This window comes from Mercenaria mercenaria, chromosome 4 (assembly GCF_021730395.1).
Source record: "Mercenaria mercenaria strain notata chromosome 4, MADL_Memer_1, whole genome shotgun sequence".
In the NCBI taxonomy this organism is placed as follows: Eukaryota; Metazoa; Mollusca; class Bivalvia; order Venerida; family Veneridae; genus Mercenaria; species Mercenaria mercenaria.
Genome location: NC_069364.1, coordinates 252,391 through 267,153, shown reverse-complemented (window position 1 = coordinate 267,153; position 14,763 = coordinate 252,391). Strand labels below are relative to the sequence as shown.

The following is a 14,763-nucleotide window of genomic DNA, read 5'->3' as shown; positions in this document are numbered from 1 at the left end:
TAAAAAGATAACTTAGTTCATTCCTTCTTACTAGAACAACCTGAAAGTATAACATGGTTCACTCCACCTAACTAGAACAACCTGCAGGTTCATTTCACCTGTACTAGAACAACCTGAAAATATTACAGACAACCATACAGATAACAAGAGCTGTCGGAGGACAGCAACGCTCGACTATTCAACAGCCTTGTCGATTGAATAAAAACGGAAGTCAAAAAAGGGGCATAATTTAGTAAAAAAGCAAAATAGGGTTATGGAACCTGCATAGTGCTTATCAGCTCATGACAGTGGACAAGTGTGTGAAGTTTCAATGCATTCCCATAAATGGGTATTGAGATACCAGCTTTCATATAAGAATTCAACCAAAAACTCCTAAGTTGAAAAAGGAGCATAATTTTGTAAAATGCAAAGTTGAGTTATTGACCCTTTGCACTGCATGTCATATCATGACAGTAAACAAGTCTGTGAAGTTTCAATCCTTTCCCATTAGTGGATACTGAGATACCAGCTTACATACAAAAAATTAACCAAAAATTTCTATGTTAAAAAAGGGGCATAATTTTGTAAAAAAGCAAGACAGAGTTATGGGATCTGCTTTGTGCATGTCAGATCATGACAGTGACAGTGTGTGAAGTTTCAATCCATTGCCATTAGTGAGTACTGAGATACCAGCTTACATACAAAAAAGTCGAAAAAGGGACATACCGGTAATTTTGTAAAAAAGCAAAATAGAGTTATGGAACCTGTGCAATGTAAGTCAGTTTATCACAGTAAATAAGTGTGTGAAGTTTCAATCCATTCCCACAAGTGGTTACTGAGATACCAGCTTACATACAAAACCTAAACCAAAAATTTCTAAGTCAAAAAAGGGGCATAATTTTGTAAAAAAAGCAAAACAGAGTTATGGAACCTGTGCAATGTACGTCAGTTTATCACAGTGAATAAGTGTGTGAAGTTTCAATCCATTCCCTCAAGTGGTTGCTGAGATACCAGCTTACATACAAAAACTTAACCAAATTGGGACGCGGACGCCGATGCATGGACGAGTTCAATAGCTCTACTATTCTATGAATAGTCAAGCTAAAAACTGTATTGGTGAGAACCACTGAAACCCTAGCGGTCCTGAATTGTAAAGGACGGGGTAAGTTCTGTTTCCTCAATTTACACTTAACAACAATGGAGTTGAATAGTTTGGAAGTGGTACTCATTCCATCCTTGCAAGTTCATCTGCATGTTGCAGACAACAATTATTCTTTAATAAAAGTTTTGCTTGAAAAATAGATGTTTAAGGGATATAATGTAAATTGTTCTGAAATAAACTACAGGTCCTGTGATGTGAAGTCTTAGAGACAAGCCTTATACATACAATGAATCAATATATATATATATATTAAATTAATACATTTAGTTACTTCAATGGTAACCTTATTTCCAATACAATTACAGTTTTCCTATAATTATGTCAAGTAATAACTGTCTCACTGCTTGTATGGCAACATACAATAACCATCCTTTGTCTAATTATCTAACACAATAAAGTGATCTGCTGTCAGCATATTTTTCACCTCCAATCAATACAAACTCCTTAAATAATGAATCTATAAATGCAAGTAATTATAGTGCAATTATGTCAATGACTCTTATAATTTCACAGGCCAGTTATTACAGTGCAAAGACATCAAGATTCTGTTATTTCAGAGGCCTGTAATCATACTGCACATGTGTCAAGATTTCTGTAATTTCAGAGGCCAGAAATCATAGTGCACGGGTGTCATAATTTCTGTAATTTCAGAGGCCAGTAATCCTAATGCAGAGATATCATATTTCTGTAATTTCAGAGGCCTGTAATCCTAATGCAGAGATGTCATATTTCTGTAATTTCAGAGGCCTGTAATCCTAATGCAGAGATATCATATTTCTGTAATTTCAGAGGCCAGTAATCCTAATGCAGAGATATCATATTTATGTAATTTCAGAGGCCTGTAATCCTAATGCAGAGATGTCATATTTCTGTAATTTCAGAGGCCAGTGATCCTAATGCAGAGATGTCATATTTCTGTAATTTCAGAGGCCTGTAATAGTAGTGCAGAGATGTCATATTTTTGTAATTTCACAGGCAAGTAATGATAGTGCAGAGATGTCACAATTTAATTTCAAGAGCCAGTTTCATAGTGTAAAGATGTCACAATTTTTTGGTTTGTTTCTGTATTGGTATTTATGCAAATTTAAATGAATTTCATAGTTTCTCTGTCAAGTTATTGATTGTTAATGAATGTAATTTGCTGTTAAAACAATATCATAATTGTCCAGAAATACTCTGAACTAGTTCTCTAATAGTTCTATCACTGACACCTGCCTTAAATAGAAGGTAAATATTTTATCTTCCATTAAAGACATCATTAATTAAAACTAGAGCTATCACTAAAGGTGATGAATGTACCCCCCGCATGCACTGACACAGTACATTGCAATTTGACACACACAAGACTGCATAATTATGTGGACTGTACGTATATAGACTGTATGTATACAGTATAGTAACAAAAAACAAAGTCCCATAACTATGCAGAATATTTATCTAAAAGAATGTAACATGCAGCATGCACAACTAGGGTTGGTACTGATCACTTGTGTGAAGTTTCATTAAATTGTGTGTAAGGGTTTAGTAGATTAGGCACGCACAAGATTGCATATGCAGACTGTATGTACATAGTATGTTAACAAGAAACAAAGTCCCATAACTCTGCAATTTTTGTTGCTGAAAGAACCTAACATGCCCCATGCACAACTACTGTTGATACTGATCATTCGTGTGAAGTTTCATTAAATTGTGTCAAGAGGATGAGGAGAGGTGGTGCGCACAAGATTGTGTCTATGTATATAGTATAGTAACAAAAAAACAAAGTCCCATAACTCTGCAAAAAAAATTTCTGAAAGAACCTAACATGCCCCATGCACAACTACTGTTGTTACTGATCATTTGTGTGAAGTTTCATTAAATTGTGTCAAGGGGATGAGGAGAGATGGTGCGCACAAGATTGTGTCTATGTATATAGTATAGTAACAAAAAAACAAAGTCCCATAACTCTGCAAATTTTTTTTCTAAAAGAACCTTACATGCCCCATGCACAACTACTGTTGGTACTGATCACTTGTGTGAAGTTTCATTAAATTCTGTCAAGGGGATAAGGAGAGATGGTGCGCACAAGATTGACGGACAGACGGCCAACCTGAAACCAGTATACCCCCCCCCCCCCCTTACAACTTTGTTGTCAGGGGGATACAAAAACCCTGGAACAACAAAATCTATTCAACAAACACATTAAGGTATTCTCAGTGGTGAGCCACTATACAGATTGTATTATAACTATAGTACAGAAATGAATACTGTGATTTATGACCAAAATGTGACAGGTGCCTTTGATTTATCACCAAATTATTGTCATAGGTAACTTCATAGCGCCATGGATACCAGAAAATGTGTGCCTCAGAGTATATTTACAGCAACACAAAGGAGATAGAATAAAACACTAGAATATAAATAAGACATGTCCTAGACACTCATATATCAAACTGTCACTTATACTATTTTTATTTCCAAACTATCACAGAAAAAAATCCAAAAATTGCATGTTTCTAAAAGTAATCAGTCTTGTGTCAGTTTCTGCAATCTGTTATTGTATCACTAGTGACAATCATTGAATGCCTAGAGAATCTTTGAATGGCTTTATCCTCAGAAGTTGTCTAACTTTACTGTCTTGTATTCTGCCTTGTCATCAACACATTATCACAAGGCTATCTTGACACTGCTGCTCTCAATGGATATAATGTACATCTAAAGACAGTCTTGCCTTCGGAACAGGCATGATGATTAATACCCTTGTTGTAGACCAAAAATGTAATATCTTCAAACTGCCTGTTGTCATTAAAGGCTTCATCAAAGTATGGACATGGACAAAGTACTGCACTATCTTTGTTTTATAAATTCAGCATATCAAAGGATGGTATTGTCAGTCTTTCAGACCTGGGACCTATCAAAGGATGGTACTGTCATTCTTTTGACCTGGGACTCATTAAAGTATTTTAGAGTTTTGTTTTGATATTGGACATATCAAAGGGTGGTAACATCATTGCTTAGACCTTGACATATCAAAGGATGGTATAAAGACATTACTGCAGGACTACCTTGCCTTGTTGCATGCAATGGGACAGCTGCACAGGAAGATACTTCCTTTATTGTGGACAATGGAAAACTGTACAGAAAAATACAGCACTTACTGCAGATAATGGACAGCTGTACAGAAAAATACCTCCCTTGTTGCAGACAACTAAAAGCTGTACAGGAAAATACTTCCCTTTTTGTGGACAATGGACAGCTTTACAGGAAGATACGTTCCTTGTTGCGGACAATGGAAAGCTGTACAGGAAATTACCTCCCTTGTTGCAGACAACTAAAAGCTGTACAGGAAAATACTTCCCTTTTTGTGGACAATGGACAGCTCACAGTACAGAAAAATACCTCCCTTGTTGCAGACAACTAAAAGCTGTACAGGAAAATACTTCCCTTTTTGTGGACAATGGACAGCTGTACAGGAAGATACGTTCCTTGTTGCGGACAATGGAAAGCTGTACAGGAAGATACGTTCCTTGTTGCGGACAATGGACAGATGTACAGGAAGATAGGTTCCTTGTTGCGGACAATGGACAGCTGTACAGGAAGATACGTTCCTTGTTGCGGACAATGGAAAGCTGTACAGGAAGATACGTTCCTTGTTGCAGACAATGGAAAGCTGTACAGGAAATTACCATAGCTCTCAGGATAATATTTTCCCTTGCTACAGTCCCCTGAACAAATTTAAATTATCTAAATATTTCCAGAAGAAAACATCTAAAATAAACTTAATAAGGGAACAGTAAAAATGATCAATTATTCCAATCAGTTAAGAATAAGACCCTGTAATTCAATGAAACAAAATAACATAACCCGTAACAAGGTTAGGTGGTTACACTTAAACAGTTGTACACAACTTTATTTGCTTGACACTAAAATATTGAAGTAATTTTAGAAATATAGTTTGTAATTTTGATGAAAAAGACATAAATAGCAATTCTTAAATACTAATGGAAGGTAATGAGTATAATTAACATGGAGCTGCAGTTTTAAAAGGCAAAATAATGCTAGCCCCAAGGTGTAGGACCAAAGAGTGTGTGTGTGTGTGTTCGGGTTTTACGTCTTTTTCAACAATTTTTCAGTCATATAAACGATGGCCTCTACTTGTAGAAGTGAGCACAATGCCCAACTTTAAGGGAGTCAGTGGCGCAGTGGTTAGCAGGTTGGACTACAACGCCAGCAGTCTGGGTTTGATTCCTGGTCGTGGCTGATATCCCGACTAGTGTTCAGTGCTGGGTGATATGCTTAAATTGGTACTGTTTCCAGCAGTATCAGCCTAGACTGGATGCTGGGGAGGTAAATATGACACCTGCCATGGGCTCTGCTAGAAATAAGTTGTTCCATCCATTCCAGGTGGGGACTTTCGTCGACTACCCACGTTAAACAAGAAACTTTACCTTTACCTAACTTTATAGTGCTGCCTCACTGGAATATCACGTCACAGAGACGTGGCATGATATCCCACCCAGGCACATTATACTGACACTGGGCTGACCAGTCCTAGCACTATCCTCTTAATGCTGAGCACCAAGCGAGGAAGATACCAGTACCATTTTTTATGTCTTTGGTATGACGCGGCCAGGGATCGTACCCAGGTCATATATATATATAGGTCAGTGTGTTACAAAGGTCTTGTCACAAGGATTGTTGAGTCTGAGTATGAACTAAATCGGGTCATTAATGAGGGCTGTAGGATAAAAAAACATTGTTTATTAAGGTTTTAAGTCTATAGGTGAAGGTCATATGTGGGTCAAGGTCATCTATACATAGGTCAGTTTGTAGGTCTTGTCACAAGGATTGTTGAGTGTGAGTATGAACTAAATCAGGTCATTAATGAGGGCTGTAGGATAAAAAATATTGTTTATTAAGGTTTTAAGTCTATAGGTGAAGGTCATATGAGGGTCAAGGTCATCTATATATAGGTCAGTTTGTAGGTCTTGCCACATAGTTGCTGAGTGTGAGTATGAACTAAATTGGGTCATTAATCAGGGTTTTTTTTTATTCTATAGCAGCAGCCGAATATCGGCCTCGTCCCCCAGCCGAGGATTTCCCCCACCGCCAAGGATTTCCCCTACCGCAGTCCGAAATTCTCCTACGTCCGATAATTCCCCCCTCCGAAATTGTAAACAAAGCAAGGGAGATTACTCTGTTAGTTCATATTGACGCTTTACGATACTGTTTTACAACATCATCGGTTCCGATACCAAGCGTAAAATAACTAAAATATCAGAGTCATTTTCGGAGGTAAACGGGAATTGTTTAAAAAAACTTCTTTTTTCATCGGCAAAAGACATAAGTATATGTCTCATAAGTGACAGTGCGTATAGTTGCTAAAAGTTGCAGGAATATGTAATAAAAACATAGTTTAAAGTGTTTATTATGCATAATTGTAAATTTCCCCCCTCCCCAGAGTGAAAAAAAATCCCCCAAAATTGCTCGTCGCGCGCTATTTTCTTCCAAATACAGGCTGGGGCCCCTTCCCCAAGTCGTAAAAAAAAAACCCTGTTAATGTGGGCTATAGGCAATCTGGTTCGTATGGACAGACGGACAAATGCTCTATGACCGGGGGCATAAAAATATGTTTTTTAAGGAAACAAAACTTTCAAAACAGACATTCTATTGTCACACATTTACAACTGTTTTGCTCTGTGTTCTCATTTCCTGGAACAGTTTTACACCATATTGATTGGACAAGAAAAACCATAAGATATTGGCAACTGGCATCACATTATTCACTGGGATACAAATTATATCCGAAATAAATCCTTCCAAAATACAAGTATAATTACAAATCAGTATAGAACAGTGTGAGTTCTCGGGGAAACAAGAAATCTGTCCTACAGTTGCATCTCCTCTCAAGCATTTCAATGTTTTCTAATAATAAATCATTTCTACCTTCTTCCCACTGACTTGTTCCCTTATGCTAATTATTACATTTTTACATAAAAATTCTATTTGTAGGGTTAAACAATTATAGGTCATATGGCCACTTTCCAGCTTTGATGTTGTAGGAAAACCCTAGGTGCTCCTCTTTACATTATACAGTAGAACCACTGACCTTCTGTAAGCCAGCTGGATGGCTTCCTCACATGAAGAATTCAACACCCAAAGTGAGGCTTAAACTTACATCGGTGAGGGGCAAGTGATTTTTAGTCAGCAACCTTAACCACTCGGCCACAGTAAGTGACCATGGGTTCATGGTGACTGTTCTAGTAATTGTAATTTTAAGCCTAGACCCTCTGACCTCAAAACCAGTAGGGGTCATTCACTGCCTATGAGCAAAGAGCCCGCTATGTTCGCAAGTCGCAGGCCAAGTTATTCTGAAAATATTGCGCAGAAATGATTTTTGTACTTACTGTCACTGCGACCTTGACCACTGACATCAAAATTAAAACAGTCCATCTACTGCCATCTGGCAACATGCCTGCAAAGTTTGAGGGTCAAATTGCTCTCAAAATATTGTGAGGAACCAGGTTTTGTAGTTACAGTTAGTATGACTTTGAACTTTCAAATTTCAAGCTACGTACATTTTCAAGTTTTCAAGGACTAGTATCAAATGAAAGGACTTTTCAAGGCCTGTTCAAACCCTTGGTCAAACTTCACTTAGATGCTCAAAGCTTTCATCACCACACACTGGACAATTCAACCTATAACTGTCAATATAATTATACAATTTAGAACTGACAAGAACATTACCAGCCAAAGACAAGGACAATCTTTAGCCCCTAGGAGACTCTTTCTACAAAGATATACCAAACATTACAGAAGTCTTGTATCAAGTAACCAAGGACATGTCCTTAATTAGCTATAAGATTTTGGTATTCCTATATGTCTGCAAGTTTCATTAGTTTTCTTTGTGCAAGATGAGATATGTAATTAGTTAATCCTATTTGGAACATAAAAATTCAATAAATAATAATTAGAGGGGGATTTTATTCATAACAAGATTCAGCAACAAGTTTCTACTGATTGACATAAATGTAAACTATAACTGTCATTGTGTAGGTGAGCTTCTTGTAGTTACAAGGGAACTGGAATATTAAAAAAGTGAGAGGAACATTGAATTTCAAAGGATACATTAAAATTGTAGAGAATTATGTGATTCCGTTGGCTAATTTGCTGGGGTATGCGGTACATGTTAAAAGTGAAATTGTTCACAATAGCTCACATTAAGCACTTTGTGCTCTAACCTTTACAAGCATGCACAGCTCATATTAGATAAAATGTCTTATATAAATTTGCAATTTTATATAATAATTAATATCCGAATTATATACATGTATAAAAGATATTTGTTGTTAGTTTTAGTGCAACATCCAAATATCTTTCAGCAAGTTATTTTCAAAAGTGGCCACTCTTCAATATGTAAAATCAAGCGTTTACCAAACAAATTAAGATATTCAATTTCCAATAAAAGGTATTCTCAAAACAATTTTTTAAAAAAGTTTTAATAATTGTCTGAAATTTGCAATATAATTATACGCTAATCAAAACTGATCTTTGGTTTTATTTTCACAACAAATTGATATATATCTCCAAAGACCACCCTAGAATGATGTCAGATACAGGTTTCAATATTTTCATTACCTATTCAAAAGGAAATTGATGAAAACCTAGTCGCAGAATAGGCGAATCAAACACAATTAATAAACGATGGGAAATTTCTCAAGTATACTCTATCATATCCCCTGAGTCCCACAGATTACAGAATTTGAGAGATTGTCTAGAAATATGATCACAAATAAAATGGATAAACTGAAACATATATCATGTAGAGCATTACCCTCAAATCTTCTATACCTGGTAGAACAATCTCCTACATCTAACAGAACAATCTCCTACATCAAGCAGGCCTGTCTCCCTCACCTGGTAGTAAAATCTCCTACATTAAGCAGGCCAGTTTCCCACACCTGGCAGTACAATCTTCTACATCAAGCAGGCCAGTCTCCCTCACCTGGCAGTACAATCTCCTACATCAAGCAGGCCAGTCTCCCACACCTGGCAGTACAATCTCCTACATCAAGCAGGCCAGTCTCCCTCACCTGGCAGTACAATCTCCTACATAAAGCAGGCCAGTCTCCCACACCTGGCAGTACAATCTCCTACATCAAGCAGGCCAGTCTCCCACACCTGGCAGTACAATCTCCTACATCAAGCAGGCCAGTCTCCCTCACCTGGCAGTACAATCCCCTACATCAAGCAGGCCAGTTTCCCACACCAGGCAGTAAAATCTCCTACATCAAGCAGGCCAGTCTCCCATACCTGGCAGTACAATCCCCTACATCAAGCAGGCCAGTTTCCCACACCTGGCAGTACAATCCCTTACATCAAGCAGGCCAGTCTCCCATACCTGGCAGTACAATCCCCTACATCAAGCAGCCCAGTTTCCCTCACCTGGCAGTACAATCTCCTACATCAAGCAGGCCAGTCTCCCACACCTGGCAATACAAGCCCCTACACCAAGCAGGCCAGTTTCCCACACCAGGCAGTAAAATCTCCTACATCAAGCAGGCCAGTCTCCCATACCTGGCAGTACAATCTCCTACATCAAGCAGGCCAGTCTCCCATACCTGGCAGTACAATCCCCTATATCAAGCAGGCCAGTTTCCCTCACCTGGCAGTACAATCTCCTACATCAAGCAGGCCAGTCTCCCACACCTGGCAATACAATCTCCTACACCAAGCAGGCCAGTTTCCCACACCAGGCAGTAAAATCTCCTACATCAAGTGGGCCAGTCTCCCACACCTGGCAGTACAATCTCCTACATAAAACAGGCCAGTTTCCCACACCTGGCAGTACAATCTCCTATATCAAGCAGGCCAGTCTCCCACACCTGGCAGAACAATCTCCTACATCAAGCAGGCCAGTCTCCCTCACCTGGCAGTACAATCTCCTACATCAAGCAGGCCAGCCTCCCATACCTGGCAGTACAATCCCCTACATTAAGCAGGCCAGTTTCCCTCACCTGGCAGTACAATCTCCTACATCAAGCAGGCCAGTCTCCCACACCTGGCAATACAATCTCCTACACCAAGCAGGCCAGTTTCCCACACCAGGCAGTAAAATCTCCTACATCAAGGGGGCCAGTTTCCCACACCTGGCAGTACAATCTCCTACATCAAGCAGGCCAGTCTCCCATACCTGGCAGTACAATCCCCGACATCAAGCAGGCCAGTCTCCCACAACCAGCAGTACAATCTCCTACATCAAGCAGGCCAGTTTCCCACACCAGGCAGTACAATCTCCTACATCAAGCAGGCCAGTTTCCCACAACCAGCAGTACAATCTCCTACATCAAGCAGGCCAGTCTCCCATACCTGGCAGTACAATCCCCTACATCAAGCAGGCCAGTCTCCCACAACCAGCAGTACAATCTCCTACATCAAGCAGGCCAGTCTCCCACACCTGGCAGTACAATCTCCTACATCAAGGTGAAAGCATTGATGTTGTTTAGTATATTTTATAGTCCATGTATGATGAAATCAATGAATTTGAAAATCCTTCAAGGGGTTTAGGAGACACAGAGCGGACACAAAATGGAAGGTTCAAACCTTTGACCTCGAGTTGTGACCTTGACCTTCAGCTGACATGGCTGACTCATGAGTTATATTTTTTCCATGTTTTTTCCCTGTTTTCTTGATTATGTACAAAATACTACCATTATATCCCTTCCCAGTACTGGCTTGAATATAACATTCTATCTGAGTGTCTGATTACCATTTCTATGTTTCCATACTGGACAATAAAAACCCCATAACAATGACACATGGAGAACTTGATAGGTTTTTATTCAAGAACTTTACAGACAGGCAGTAAATGGAAAGTGATAAATAAACTGGGAAATATATTGAAGATGACACAGTCACCCACTGGTGTAAATCTTAGATAAAATGGGTGTTAGCAAAGCTCATTCAGAATACGCCAATTTTTTTTTTACAGGTAATGGTCATTTCAAATATAAAACAAAAACTAAAAGGAACTGAACTCAAGTTTATGTCATGCCGGATTTGGTTAGTGCTTTCAGAAATAAGCTGATATTTGATTGGATCCCTGGGTGAAAATATGTAGTATCCAGGAGTGGAAGCATAGTCATGTATTTGAGACCAATTAAGACAAAAGTTAGAAATCCATGTAGAACAAGTACTGCGATATACTTTGTCTCTATTTTCCATGAACATCAATAAGAAACCTTTTTAACTGTAAAATTAATTCCAGTAGCCTGGTACATTTCTATGGCTTAATTCTTCTACTGCCCTCACTTACCTAAAGGCTTTACAAGCTCTGACCTCTGTATCAAGAGAATGAATGTTTTCTACTGACAGCTCTTTTAAAAGCTAGCAGTGACAAATAACCTGATCTGTTCAATCAATACATTCTATACATAAGAACTTTCTTCATATCTCTGCAGAACCCAAAGTTCAATAGGATATTTTCTATACAGTACTTATACAGCACTCATTATGCTCAAAGCTTTCCTTTTCTGCAAAATGACACTGCATGATCTTTACTATCATCCAGAGGAAATTCACTTACACTAAACAATCGGAAATCTAGGATTTTTGAAAAAAAAAAATCAAGGTTTAAATGGCCTTTTTTTATCAAAAACACAATTTATAATCCACTAGAAATATAATGAATGTTCTTAATGACTTGCTAATTAATCACTCACCTGAATACCTGTACAAGTTAGTAACTTATTGTTTCAATATAATAATTTTACTCAATCAAGGGCCATTACTCTGGTGTTACTTGAGCAAACTTGACAATTATCTACATTAACAGTGATCTTACTGTATTATTCCTGATATGTCAGTTTCATGAAGATTGATGAAGAAATGAAGTCTCTAATGAGTTAACAATGTGAAATAAGGCAAGACTGACTAATTCAAGGGCCATAATTTGTGCAACTGAAGCTGTCCTGCCCAAAATCATGTTGTCTGAGACCTTGAGACAATTTACATTTGTTATAAATGTCATGAAGATACTCAAAGAATGTGTTAAAAAGTGAAATATAGCAAATTTTACTAAATACAAGGCCATAACTGGTATCATTTTAGCAAGCAAGACTATTTCTTAACTTTATGATTTTGAAGCTTTATATTCTACACATGCTTCGTGAAGATAGCTTTAAACAAGAGGGCCATGATGGCCCTATATTGCTCACCTGTTATCATTGCACTTAAGGACAAGTCTTCAAGGTCAAAAGAACAAAATAAAGATCAATCAAAAGAATTATGAGAAAATATAGTTAAAATTTTCTTAAAGTAACTTTAAATAAAATTATTCTAAAATCAGGTCAGTAGTTTCATACAAGAAGATTTAATTTCAAAGTTTTCTATATGGCCATATAGGGATAATGAGTGCCTCTTGCGGGCCACCATGTTTTTCGAAAAATCAAAATTATTTCAAGGAATTTGGTACAGGGTCATCCAAGGCACAAATTTTAAAAATTATTTTGAAAACGGATCAGTAACTTTTGAGAAGAAGATTTTCAAAATTTTCTATATAGCCATATAGGGAAAACAAGCCCCACCCCCCTATCAGGGGCCATAACTACAGAACCCATGATGGGATCTGGCCGGTTCAAGAAAGGAACCAATATCTTGTGGTGATACAAGTTGTGTGCGAGCTTGGTTAAAATCAAATCATAAATGAAGCTGCTATTGTGCAGACAAGGTCAAAATAGCTAATTTTGGCCCTTTCAGGGGCCATAACTCTGGAACCTATTATGGGATCTGGCCGGTTCAAGAAAGGAACCGAGATCTTATGGTGATACAAGTTGTGTGCAAGTTTGGTTAAAATAAAATCATAAATGAAACAACTATCGTGCAGACAAGAAATTGTTGACGCACGCACAGGTGCACAGACAACAGACGACGGACGAAGGGTGATCACAAAAGCTCACCATGTCACTATGTGACAGGTGAGCTAAAAAAAGAGGAATCTTGCCCATTATTGTAACTGTATGAGATATTGATACTATGAACATCTAAAGCAAGTTTCATGAAAACTACTCTACCATTTGATATACCTAGCAGGGTTTTAGAAATTTCACCATCACTTTTGCATGGAAATGTTGCTTTTATGCTAAGATATCCTGAAAGTTTTATTACAATCAATCAGCAAATAAAGCCATCAAATTTAAAACTTTTTGATGTCCAAAATTGTGGCCTAAATTTATTTTACAAATACTCCATCAAATTTGTTTCTGATGATAAATTCAAAATTAACAAAGATATTTTGAAAAATTATAGAGCTCTTTAGAAAAATGTATAATCTCAATGGTATTTTGAGACATCAAGGAAAAACTTTGTCATAGAAAATAGGACTGACCAGAAGAAATGTGACCTCATATAATTATGTTCACAATATGAAACTTAACAATTTTGCAAAATTCAAAGGCCATAATTCTCATGTTATTAAAGCTATCTTGTCCATTATCAAATTTGTGTATGTAACCAATGTGAAATATGGAAATCTTAACAAAGCCAGAGGCCATCACTGGTGATATTACAGCATCACTGCCAAGATATTGTGACTGTATCAAACTTGTCCAAGACCTTAATGCCAAATACACTGTGTTTGTTTCATTGCTAAAAGTCCACAATGTGAAAAACTAACAAAATTGTTGGTGATGAGACAAACTTAGAAAAAGGGTGATCACAGACAAGGCTCAGGTGACACACTCGCACGAATGGTAATCATAGCAGATCAGGCTCAGGTAACACTCTCTGACCAACCATGAAACCAGTAGGACAGGCTCAGGTGACAAAATTGGACTTCTAGTGATCACAGTAGATCAGGCTCAGGTGACACACTTGCATGAAGGTAAACACAGGTGACACATTATGGACAAAAGGTGATCACAACAGGTCAGGCTCAGGTGACACAATATGGACAAAAGGTGATCAAAGCAGATCACGCTCAGGTGACACAATATGGACAAAAGGTGATCACAACAGATCAGGCTCAGGTGACACAATATGGACAAAAGGTGATCAAAGCAGATCAGGCTCAGGTGACACAATATGGACAAATGATGATCAAAGCAGATCAGGCTCAGGTGACACAATATAGACAAAAGGTGATCACAGCAGATCAAGCTCAGGTGACACAATATGGACATAAGGAGATCAAAGCAGATCAGGCTCAGGTGACACAATATTGACATAAGGTGATTAGAGCAGATCAGGCTCAGGGGATGACTAGACAAATTATGTTAAACACAAAGATACTAGGCTTCTCACAGCCAGAAAAGCATCTTTCAATAATTGGTAACTCAAAGTAAATTCTTCCTGTCTTCAAGAAGAAATGGTCTAAGTAATATTGTTAGTAACATCTTCACTTAAAAGCTATGATAAGAAATGACAAACTAGAAAAATCTATATGATTATATGTTAGAAGTTTCCAGCATTACTAGAAAAAGCCATTAAATTTGTCTTACATGAGATGCAATGACCAGGAAATGATAGATGACAGTATCTGATAGAAAATAAACAGATATAAAGCTATGATGTGGTGGTTACACACTAACTGAATGTTATTACTAATGCCATGTAGTCAGTGGTGCAGAGGTTAGCAGGATGGACTA

At 37.8% G+C, this 14,763-nt stretch overlaps 1 protein-coding gene across 1 annotated transcript in view; it reads right to left on the bottom strand.

Moving 5' to 3' along the window:
- The window catches only part of LOC123550778 (tubby-related protein 4-like), a 173,407-nt gene that overhangs the window by 81,096 nt on the left and 77,548 nt on the right, over positions 1-14,763 (bottom strand). The gene's annotated exons all lie outside the window — the stretch shown is intronic.